Source organism: Salmo salar, unplaced genomic scaffold (genome assembly GCF_905237065.1).
Source record: "Salmo salar unplaced genomic scaffold, Ssal_v3.1, whole genome shotgun sequence".
Classification (NCBI taxonomy): Eukaryota; Metazoa; Chordata; class Actinopteri; order Salmoniformes; family Salmonidae; genus Salmo; species Salmo salar.
Window position 1 is genome coordinate 52,041 of NW_025548120.1, and position 13,175 is coordinate 65,215.

Consider the following 13,175-nt stretch of genomic DNA (forward strand, 5'->3'; position numbering starts at 1 on the left):
ATTATAGTTTGAGTGTCAGTGGGAATGATGAACAGTCCTCCATACACCATTATAGTTTAGAGTGTCAGTGGGAATGATGAACAATCCTCCACACACCATTATAGTTTAGAGTGTCAGTGGGAATGATGAACAATCCTCCACACACCATTATAGTTTGAGTGTCAGTGGGAATGATGAACAATCCTCCACACACCATTATAGTTTAGAGTGTCAGTGGGAATGATGAACAATCCTCCACACACCATTATAGTTTAGAGTGTCAGTGGGAATGATGAACAATCCTCCACACACCATTATAGTTTAGAGTGTCAGTGGGAATGATGAACAATCCTCCAAACAACATTATAGTTTAGAGTGTCAGTGGGAATGATGAACAATCCTCCATACACCATTATAGTTTAGAGTGTCAGTGGGAATGATGAACAATCCTCCACACACCATTATAGTTTAGTGTCAGTGGGAATGATGAACAATCCTCCACACACCATTATAGTTTAGTGTCAGTGGGAATGATGAACAATCCTCCACACACCATTATAGTTTAGAGTGTCAGTGGGAATGATAAACAATCCTCCACACACCATTATAGTTTAGAGTGTCAGTGGGAATGATGAACAATCCTCCACACACCATTATAGTTTAGAGTGTCAGTGGGAATGATGAACAATCCTCCACACACCATTATAGTTTAGAGTGTCAGTGGGAATGATGAACAATCCTCCACACACCATTATAGTTTAGAGTGTCAGTGGGAATGATGAACAATCCTCCATACACCATTATAGTTTAGTGTCAGTGGGAATGATGAACAATCCTCCACACACCATTATAGTTTAGAGTGTCAGTGGGAATGATGAACAATCCTCCACACACCATTATAGTTTGAGTGTCAGTGGGAATGATAATGAACAATCCTCCACACACCATTATAGTTTAGAGTGTCAGTGGGAATGATTAACAATCCTCCACACACCATTATAGTTTAAGTGTCAGTGGGAATGATGAACAATCCTCCACACACCATTATAGTTTAGAGTGTCAGTGGGAATGATGAACAATCCTCCACACACCATTATAGTTTAGAGTGTCAGTGGGAATGATGAACAATCCTCCACACACCATTATAGTTTAGAGTGTCAGTGGGAATGATGAACAATCCTCCACACACCATTATAGTTTAGTGTCAGTGGGAATGATGAACAATCCTCCACACACCATTATAGTTTAGAGTGTCAGTGGGAATGATGAACAATCCTCCACACACCATTATAGTTTAGTGTCAGTGGGAATGATGAACAATCCTCCACACACCATTATAGTTTAGTGTCAGTGGGAATGATGAACAATCCTCCACACACCATTATAGTTTAGAGTGTCAGTGGAAATGATGAACAACCCTTCATACACCATTATAGTTTAGAGTGTCAGTGGGAATGATGAACAATCCTCCACACACCATTATAGTTTAGAGTGTCAGTGGGAATGATGAACAATCCTCCAAACAACATTATAGTTTAGAGTGTCAGTGGGAATGATGAACAATCCTCCATACACCATTATAGTTTAGAGTGTCAGTGGGAATGATGAACAATCCTCCACACACCATTATAGTTTAGTGTCAGTGGGAATGATGAACAATCCTCCACACACCATTATAGTTTGAGTGTCAGTGGGAATGATGAACAATCCTCCACACACCATTATAGTTTAGAGTGTCAGTGGGAATGATAAACAATCCTCCACACACCATTATAGTTTAGAGTGTCAGTGGGAATGATGAACAATCCTCCACACACCATTATAGTTTAGAGTGTCAGTGGGAATGATGAACAATCCTCCATACACCATTATAGTTTGAGTGTCAGTGGGAATGATGAACAATCCTCCACACACCATTATAGTTTAGTGTCAGTGGGAATGATGAACAATCCTCCACACACCATTATAGTTTAGAGTGTCAGTGGGAATGATGAACAATCCTCCACACACCATTATAGTTTAGAGTGTCAGTGGGAATGATGAACAATCCTCCACACACCATTATAGTTTAGAGTGTCAGTGGGAATGATGAACAATCCTCCACACACCATTATAGTTTAGAGTGTCAGTGGGAATGATGAACAATCCTCCACACACCATTATAGTTTAGAGTGTCAGTGGGAATGATGAACAATCCTCCACACACCATTATAGTTTAGAGTGTCAGTGGGAATGATGAACAATCCTCCACACACCATTATAGTTTAGAGTGTCAGTGGGAATGATGAACAATCCTCCACACACCATTATAGTTTGAGTGTCAGTGGGAATGATGAACAATCCTCCACACACCATTATAGTTTAGAGTGTCAGTGGGAATGATGAACAGTCCTCCATACACCATTATAGTTTAGAGTGTCAGTGGGAATGATGAACAATCCTCCACACACCATTATAGTTTAGAGTGTCAGTGGGAATGATGAACAGTCCTCCATACACCATTATAGTTTAGAGTGTCAGTGGGAATGATGAACAATCCTCCACACACCATTATAGTTTAGAGTGTCAGTGGGAATGATGAACAATCCTCCACACACCATTATAGTTTAGAGTGTCAGTGGGAATGATGAACAATCCTCCATACACCATTATAGTTTAGAGTGTCAGTGGGAATGATGAACAATCCTCCACACACCATTATAGTTTAGTGTCAGTGGGAATGATGAACAATCCTCCACACACCATTATAGTTTAGTGTCAGTGGGAATGATGAACAATCCTCCACACACCATTATAGTTTGAGTGTCAGTGGGAATGATGAACAATCCTCCACACACCATTATAGTTTAGTGTCAGTGGGAATGATGAACAATCCTCCACACACCATTATAGTTTAGAGTGTCAGTGGGAATGATGAACAATCCTCCATACACCATTATAGTTTAGAGTGTCAGTGGGAATGATGAACAATCCTCCATACACCATTATAGTTTGAGTGTCAGTGGGAATGATAAACAATCCTCCACACACCATTATAGTTTAGTGTCAGTGGGAATGATGAACAATCCTCCACACACCATTATAGTTTAGAGTGTCAGTGGGAATGATGAACAATCCTCCACACACCATTATAGTTTGAGTGTCAGTGGGAATGATGAACAATCCTCCACACACCATTATAGTTTAGAGTGTCAGTGGGAATGATGAACAATCCTCCACACACCATTATAGTTTAGAGTGTCAGTGGGAATGATGAACAATCCTCCACACACCATTAGAGTTTAGTGTCAGTGGGAATGATGAACAATCCTCCACACACCATTATAGTTTAGTGTCAGTGGGAATGATGAACAATCCTCCACACACCATTATAGTTTAGAGTGTCAGTGGGAATGATGAACAATCCTCCACACACCATTATAGTTTAGAGTGTCAGTGGGAATGATGAACAATCCTCCACACACCATTATAGTTTAGAGTGTCAGTGGGAATGATGAACAATCCTCCACACACCATTATAGTTTAGTGTCAGTGGGAATGATGAACAATCCTCCACACACCATTATAGTTTAGAGTGTCAGTGGGAATGATGAACAATCCTCCATACACCATTATAGTTTAGAGTGTCAGTGGGAATGATGAACAATCCTCCACACACCATTATAGTTTAGAGTGTCAGTGGGAATGATGAACAATCCTCCATACACCATTATAGTTTAGTGTCAGTGGGAATGATGAACAATCCTCCACACACCATTATAGTTTAGAGTGTCAGTGGGAATGATGAACAGTCCTCCATACACCATTATAGTTTAGAGTGTCAGTGGGAATGATGAACAATCCTCCACACACCATTATAGTTTAGAGTGTCAGTGGGAATGATGAACAATCCTCCACACACCATTATAGTTTAGTGTCAGTGGGAATGATGAACAATCCTCCACACACCATTATAGTTTAGAGTGTCAGTGGGAATGATGAACAATCCTCCACACACCATTATAGTTTAGAGTGTCAGTGGGAATGATGAACAGTCCTCCACACACCATTATAGTTTAGAGTGTCAGTGGGAATGATGAACAATCCTCCACACACCATTATAGTTTAGTGTCAGTGGGAATGATGAACAATCCTCCACACACCATTATAGTTTAGAGTGTCAGTGGGAATGATGAACAATCCTCCATACACCATTATAGTTTAGAGTGTCAGTGGGAATGATGAACAATCCTCCACACACCATTATAGTTTAGAGTGTCAGTGGGAATGATGAACAATCCTCCATACACCATTATAGTTTAGTGTCAGTGGGAGTGATGAACAATCCTCCACACACCATTATAGTTTAGAGTGTCAGTGGGAATGATTAACAGTCCTCCAAACACCATTATAGTTTAGAGTGTCAGTGGGAATGATGAACAATCCTCCACACACCATTATAGTTTAGAGTGTCAGTGGGAATGATGAACAATCCTCCACACACCATTATAGTTTAGTGTCAGTGGGAATGATGAACAATCCTCCACACACCATTATAGTTTAGAGTGTCAGTGGGAATGATGAACAATCCTCCACACACCATTATAGTTTAGAGTGTCAGTTGGAATGATGAACAGTCCTCCACAAACCATTATAGTTTAGAGTGTCAGTGGGAATGATGAACAATCCTCCACACACCATTATAGTTTAGTGTCAGTGGGAATGATGAACAGTCCTCCATACACCATTATAGTTTAGAGTGTCAGTGGGAATGATGAACAATCCTCCACACACCATTATAGTTTAGAGTGTCAGCGGGAATGATGAACAATCCTCCACACACCATTATAGTTTGAGTGTCAGTGGGAATGATGAACAATCCTCCACACACCATTATAGTTTAGAGTGTCAGTGGGAATGATGAACAATCCTCCACACACCATTATAGTTTAGTGTCAGTGGGAATGATGAACAATCCTCCACACACCATTATAGTTTAGAGTGTCAGTGGGAATGATGAACAATCCTCCAAACAACATTATAGTTTAGAGTGTCAATGGGAATGATGAACAATCCTCCACACACCATTATAGTTTAGAGTGTCAGTGGGAATGATGAACAATCCTCCACACACCATTATAGTTTAGAGTGTCAGTGGGAATGATGAACAATCCTCCACACACCATTATAGTTTAGTGTCAGTGGGAATGATGAACAATCCTCCACACACCATTATAGTTTAGAGTGTCAGTGGGAATGATAAACAATCCTCCACACACCATTATAGTTTAGTGTCAGTGGGAATGATGAACAATCCTCCACACACCATTATAGTTTAGAGTGTCAGTGGGAATGATGAACAATCCTCCATACACCATTATAGTTTGAGTGTCAGTGGGAATGATAAACAATCCTCCACACACCATTATAGTTTAGTGTCAGTGGGAATGATGAACAATCCTCCATACACCATTATAGTTTAGAGTGTCAGTGGGAATGATGAACAATCCTCCACACACCATTATAGTTTAGAGTGTCAGCGGGAATGATGAACAATCCTCCACACACCATTATAGTTTAGAGTGTCAGTGGGAATGATAACAATCCTCGAACAATCCTCCACACACCATTATAGTTTAGAGTGTCAGTGGGAATGATTAACAATCCTCCACACACCATTATAGTTTAGAGTGTCAGTGGGAATGATGAACAATCCTCCACACACCATTATAGTTTAGAGTGTCAGTGGGAATGATGAACAATCCTCCATACACCATTATAGTTTAGAGTGTCAGTGGGAATGATGAACAATCCTCCACACACCATTATAGTTTAGAGTGTCAGTGGGAATGATGAACAATCCTCCACACACCATTATAGTTTAGAGTGTCAGTGGGAATGATGAACAATCCTCAACACACCATTATAGTTTAGAGTGTCAGTGGGAATGATGAACAATCCTCCACACACCATTATAGTTTAGAGTGTCAGTGGGAATGATGAACAATCCTCCACACACCATTATAGTTTGAGTGTCAGTGGGAATGATGAACAATCCTCCACACACCATTATAGTTTAGAGTGTCAGTGGAAATGATGAACAATCCTTCATACACCATTATAGTTTAGAGTGTCAGTGGGAATGATGAACAATCCTCCACACACCATTATAGTTTAGAGTGTCAGTGGGAATGATGAACAATCCTCCAAACAACATTATAGTTTAGAGTGTCAGTGGGAATGATGAACAATCCTCCACACACCATTATAGTTTAGAGTGTCAGTGGGAATGATGAACAATCCTCCACACACCATTATAGTTTGAGTGTCAGTGGGAATGATGAACAATCCTCCACACACCATTATAGTTTAGTGTCAGTGGGAATGATGAACAATCCTCCACACACCATTATAGTTTAGTGTCAGTGGGAATGATGAACAATCCTCCACACACCATTATAGTTTAGAGTGTCAGTGGGAATGATGAACAATCCTCCACACACCATTATAGTTTAGAGTGTCAGTGGGAATGATGAACAATCCTCCATACACCATTATAGTTTAGAGTGTCAGTGGGAATGATGAACAATCCTCCACACACCATTATAGTTTAGAGTGTCAGTGGGAATGATGAACAATCCTCCACACACCATTATAGTTTAGTGTCAGTGGGAATGATGAACAATCCTCCACACACCATTATAGTTTAGAGTGTCAGTGGGAATGATGAACAATCCTCCACACACCATTATAGTTTAGAGTGTCAGTGGGAATGATGAACAATCCTCCACACACAATTATAGTTTGAGTGTCAGTGGGAATGATGAACAATCCTCCACACACCATTATAGTTTAGAGTGTCAGTGGGAATGATGAACAATCCTCCATACACCATTATAGTTTAGAGTGTCAGTGGGAATGATGAACAATCCTCCACACACCATTATAGTTTAGAGTGTCAGTGGGAATGATGAACAATCCTCCACACACCATTATAGTTTAGTGTCAGTGGGAATGATGAACAATCCTCCACACACCATTATAGTTTAGAGTGTCAGTGGGAATGATGAACAATCCTCCATACACCATTATAGTTTAGAGTGTCAGTGGGAATGATGAACAATCCTCCACACACCATTATAGTTTGGAGTGTCAGTGGGAATGATGAACAGTCCTCCATACACCATTATAGTTTAGAGTGTCAGTGGGAATGATGAACAATCCTCCACACACCATTATAGTTTAGAGTGTCAGTGGGAATGATGAACAATCCTCCACACACCATTATAGTTTAGTGTCAGTGGGAATGATGAACAATCCTCCACACACCATTATAGTTTAGAGTGTCAGTGGGAATGATGAACAACCCTTCATACACCATTATAGTTTAGAGTGTCAGTGGGAATGATGAACAATCCTCCACACACCATAATAGTTTAGAGTGTCAGTGGGAATGATGAACAATCCTCCAAACAACATTATAGTTTAGAGTGTCAGTGGGAATGATGAACAATCCTCCATACACCATTATAGTTTAGAGTGTCAGTGGGAATGATGAACAATCCTCCACACACCATTATAGTTTAGTGTCAGTGGGAATGATAAACAATCCTCCACACACCATTATAGTTTGAGTGTCAGTGGGAATGATGAACAATCCTCCACACACCATTATAGTTTAGTGTCAGTGGGAATGATGAACAATCCTCCACACACCATTATAGTTTAGTGTCAGTGGGAATGATGAACAATCCTCCACACACCATTATAGTTTAGAGTGTCAGTGGGAATGATGAACAATCCTCCACACACCATTATAGTTTAGAGTGTCAGTGGGAATGATGAACAATCCTCCATACACCATTATAGTTTAGTGTCAGTGGGAATGATAAACAATCCTCCACACACCATTATAGTTTAGTGTCAGTGGGAATGATGAACAATCCTCCACACACCATTATAGTTTAGTGTCAGTGGGATTGATGAACAATCCTCCACACACCATTATAGTTTAGTGTCAGTGGGAATGATGAACAATCCTCCACACACCATTATAGTTTAGAGTGTCAGTGGGAATGATGAACAATCCTCCACACACCATTATAGTTTAGAGTGTCAGTGGGAATGATGAACAATCCTCCATACACCATTAGAGTTTAGTGTCAGTTGGAATGATAAACAATCCTCCACACACCATTATAGTTTAGTGTCAGTGGGAATGATGAACAATCCTCCACACACCATTATAGTTTAAGTGTCAGTGGGAATGATGAACAATCCTCCACACACCATTATAGTTTAGAGTGTCAGTGGGAATGATGAACAATCCTCCACACACCATTATAGTTTAGAGTGTCAGTGGGAATGATGAACAATCCTCCACACACCATTATAGTTTGAGTGTCAGTGGGAATGATGAACAATCCTCCACACACCATTATAGTTTAGAGTGTCAGTGGGAATGATGAACAATCCTCCATACACCATTATAGTTTAGAGTGTCAGTAGGAATGATGAACAATCCTCCACACACCATTATAGTTTAGAGTGTCAGTGGGAATGATGAACAATCCTCCATACACCATTATAGTTTAGTGTCAGTGGGAATGATGAACAATCCTCCACACACCATTATAGTTTAGAGTGTCAGTGGGAATGATGAACAGTCCTCCATACACCATTATAGTTTAGAGTGTCAGTGGGAATGATGAACAATCCTCCACACACCATTATAGTTTAGAGTGTCAGTGGGAATGATGAACAATCCTCCACACACCATTATAGTTTAGTGTCAGTGGGAATGATGAACAATCCTCCACACACCATTATAGTTTAGAGTGTCAGTGGGAATGATGAACAATCCTCCACACACCATTATAGTTTAGAGTGTCAGTGGGAATGATGAACAGTCCTCCACACACCATTATAGTTTAGAGTGTCAGTGGGAATGATGAACAATCCTCCACACACCATTATAGTTTAGTGTCAGTGGGAATGATGAACAATCCTCCACACACCATTATAGTTTAGAGTGTCAGTGGGAATGATGAACAATCCTCCATACACCATTATAGTTTAGAGTGTCAGTGGGAATGATGAACAATCCTCCACACACCATTATAGTTTAGAGTGTCAGTGGGAATGATGAACAATCCTCCACACACCATTATAGTTTAGTGTCAGTGGGAGTGATGAACAATCCTCCACACACCATTATAGTTTAGAGTGTCAGTGGGAATGATGAACAGTCCTCCATACACCATTATAGTTTAGAGTGTCAGTGGGAATGATGAACAATCCTCCACACACCATTATAGTTTAGAGTGTCAGTGGGAATGATGAACAATCCTCCACACACCATTATAGTTTAGTGTCAGTGGGAATGATGAACAATCCTCCACACACCATTATAGTTTAGAGTGTCAGTGGGAATGATGAACAATCCTCCACACACCATTATAGTTTAGAGTGTCAGTGGGAATGATGAACAGTCCTCCACAAACCATTATAGTTTAGAGTGTCAGTGGGAATGATGAACAATCCTCCACACACCATTATAGTTTAGTGTCAGTGGGAATGATGAACAGTCCTCCATACACCATTATAGTTTAGAGTGTCAGTGGGAATGATGAACAATCCTCCACACACCATTATAGTTTAGAGTGTCAGTGGGAATGATGAACAATCCTCCACACACCATTATAGTTTAGTGTCAGTGGGAATGATGAACAATCCTCCACACACCATTATAGTTTAGAGTGTCAGTGGGAATGATGAACAATCCTCCATACACCATTATAGTTTAGAGTGTCAGTGGGAATGATGAACAATCCTCCACACACCATTATAGTTTAGAGTGTCAGTGGGAATGATGAACAATCCTCCATACACCATTATAGTTTAGTGTCAGTGGGAATGATGAACAATCCTCCACACACCATTATAGTTTAGAGTGTCAGTGGGAATGATGAACAGTCCTCCATACACCATTATAGTTTAGAGTGTCAGTGGGAATGATGAACAATCCTCCACACACCATTATAGTTTAGTGTCAGTGGGAATGATGAACAATCCTCCACACACCATTATAGTTTAGAGTGTCAGTGGGAATGATGAACAACCCTTCATACACCACTATAGTTTAGAGTGTCAGTGGGAATGATGAACAATCCTCCACACACCATTATAGTTTAGAGTGTCAGTGGGAATGATGAACAATCCTCCACACACCATTATAGTTTAGTGTCAGTGGGAATGATAAAATCAACAATCCTCCACACACCATTATAGTTTAAGTGTCAGTGGGAATGATGAACAATCCTCCACACACCATTATAGTTTAGTGTCAGTGGGAATGATGAACAATCCTCCACACACCATTATAGTTTAGAGTGTCAGTGGGAATGATGAACAATCCTCCATACACCATTATAGTTTAGTGTCAGTGGGAATGATGAACAATCCTCCACACACCATTATAGTTTAGAGTGTCAGTGGGAATGATGAACAGTCCTCCATACACCATTATAGTTTAGAGTGTCAGTGGGAATGATGAACAATCCTCCACACACCATTATAGTTTAGAGTGTCAGTGGGAATGATGAACAATCCTCCACACACCACTATAGTTTAGTGTCAGTGGGAATGATGAACAATCCTCCACACACCATTATAGTTTAGAGTGTCAGTGGGAATGATGAACAATCCTCCACACACCATTATAGTTTAGAGTGTCAGTGGGAATGATGAACAGTCCTCCACACACCATTATAGTTTAGAGTGTCAGTGGGAATGATGAACAATCCTCCACACACCATTATAGTTTAGTGTCAGTGGGAATGATGAACAATCCTCCACACACCATTATAGTTTAGAGTGTCAGTGGGAATGATGAACAATCCTCCATACACCATTATAGTTTAGAGTGTCAGTGGGAATGATGAACAATCCTCCACACACCATTATAGTTTAGAGTGTCAGTGGGAATGATGAACAATCCTCCACACACCATTATAGTTTAGTGTCAGTGGGAGTGATGAACAATCCTCCACACACCATTATAGTTTAGAGTGTCAGTGGGAATGATGAACAGTCCTCCATACACCATTATAGTTTAGAGTGTCAGTGGGAATGATGAACAATCCTCCACACACCATTATAGTTTAGAGTGTCAGTGGGAATGATGAACAATCCTCCACACACCATTATAGTTTAGTGTCAGTGGGAATGATGAACAATCCTCCACACACCATTATAGTTTAGAGTGTCAGTGGGAATGATGAACAATCCTCCACACACCATTATAGTTTAGAGTGTCAGTGGGAATGATGAACAGTCCTCCACAAACCATTATAGTTTAGAGTGTCAGTGGGAATGATGAACAATCCTCCACACACCATTATAGTTTAAGTGTCAGTGGGAATGATGAACAATCCTCCATACACCATTATAGTTTAGAGTGTCAGTGGGAATGATGAACAATCCTCCACACACCATTATAGTTTAGAGTGTCAGTGGGAATGATGAACAATCCTCCACACACCATTATAGTTTGAGTGTCAGTGGGAATGATGAACAATCCTCCACACACCATTATAGTTTAGAGTGTCAGTGGGAATGATGAACAATCCTCCATACACCATTATAGTTTAGAGTGTCAGTGGGAATGATGAACAATCCTCCACACACCATTATAGTTTAGAGTGTCAGTGGGAATGATGAACAATCCTCCATACACCATTATAGTTTAGAGTGTCAGTGGGAATGATGAACAATCCTCCACACACCATTATAGTTTAGAGTGTCAGTGGGAATGATGAACAGTCCTCCACACACCATTATAGTTTAGAGTGTCAGTGGGAATGATGAACAATCCTCCATACACCATTATAGTTTGAGTGTCAGTGGGAATGATGAACAATCCTCCACACACCATTATAGTTTAGAGTGTCAGTGGGAATGATGAACAACCCTCCATACACCACTATAGTTTAGAGTGTCAGTGGGAATGATGAACAATCCTCCACACACCATTATAGTTTAGAGTGTCAGTGGGAATGATGAACAATCCTCCACACACCATTATAGTTTAGTGTCAGTGGGAATGATAATCAATTCCAACAATCCTCCACACACCATTATAGTTTAGAGTGTCAGTGGGAATGATGAACAATCCTCCACACACCATTATAGTTTAGTGTCAGTGGGAATGATGAACAATCCTCCACACACCATTATAGTTTAGAGTGTCAGTGGGAATGATGAACAATCCTCCATACACCATTATAGTTTAGTGTCAGTGGGAATGATGAACAATCCTCCACACACCATTATAGTTTAGAGTGTCAGTGGGAATGATGAACAATCCTCCACACACCATTATAGTTTAGAGTGTCAGTGGGAATGATGAACAATCCTCAACACACCATTATAGTTTAGAGTGTCAGTGGGAATGATGAACAATCCTCCACACACCATTATAGTTTAGAGTGTCAGTGGGAATGATGAACAATCCTCCACACACCATTATAGTTTAGAGTGTCAGTGGGAATGATGAACAATCCTCCACACACCATTATAGTTTAGTGTCAGTGGAAATGATGAACAACCCTTCATACACCATTATAGTTTAGAGTGTCAGTGGGAATGATGAACAATCCTCCACACACCATTATAGTTTAGAGTGTCAGTGGGAATGATGAACAATCCTCCAAACAACATTATAGTTTAGAGTGTCAGTGGGAATGATGAACAATCCTCCATACACCATTATAGTTTAGAGTGTCAGTGGGAATGATGAACAATCCTCCACACACCATTATAGTTTAGTGTCAGTGGGAATGATGAACAATCCTCCACACACCATTATAGTTTAGTGTCAGTGGGAATGATGAACAATCCTCCACACACCATTATAGTTTAGAGTGTCAGTGGGAATGATAAACAATCCTCCACACACCATTATAGTTTAGTGTCAGTGGGAATGATGAACAATCCTCCACACACCATTATAGTTTAGAGTGTCAGTGGGAATGATGAACAATCCTCCATACACCATTATAGTTTAGAGTGTCAGTGGGAATGATAAACAATCCTCCACACACAATTATAGTTTAGTGTCAGTGGGAATGATGAACAATCCTCCACACACCATTATAGTTTAGTGTCAGTGGGAATGATGAACAATCCTCCACACACCATTATAGTTTAGAGTGTCA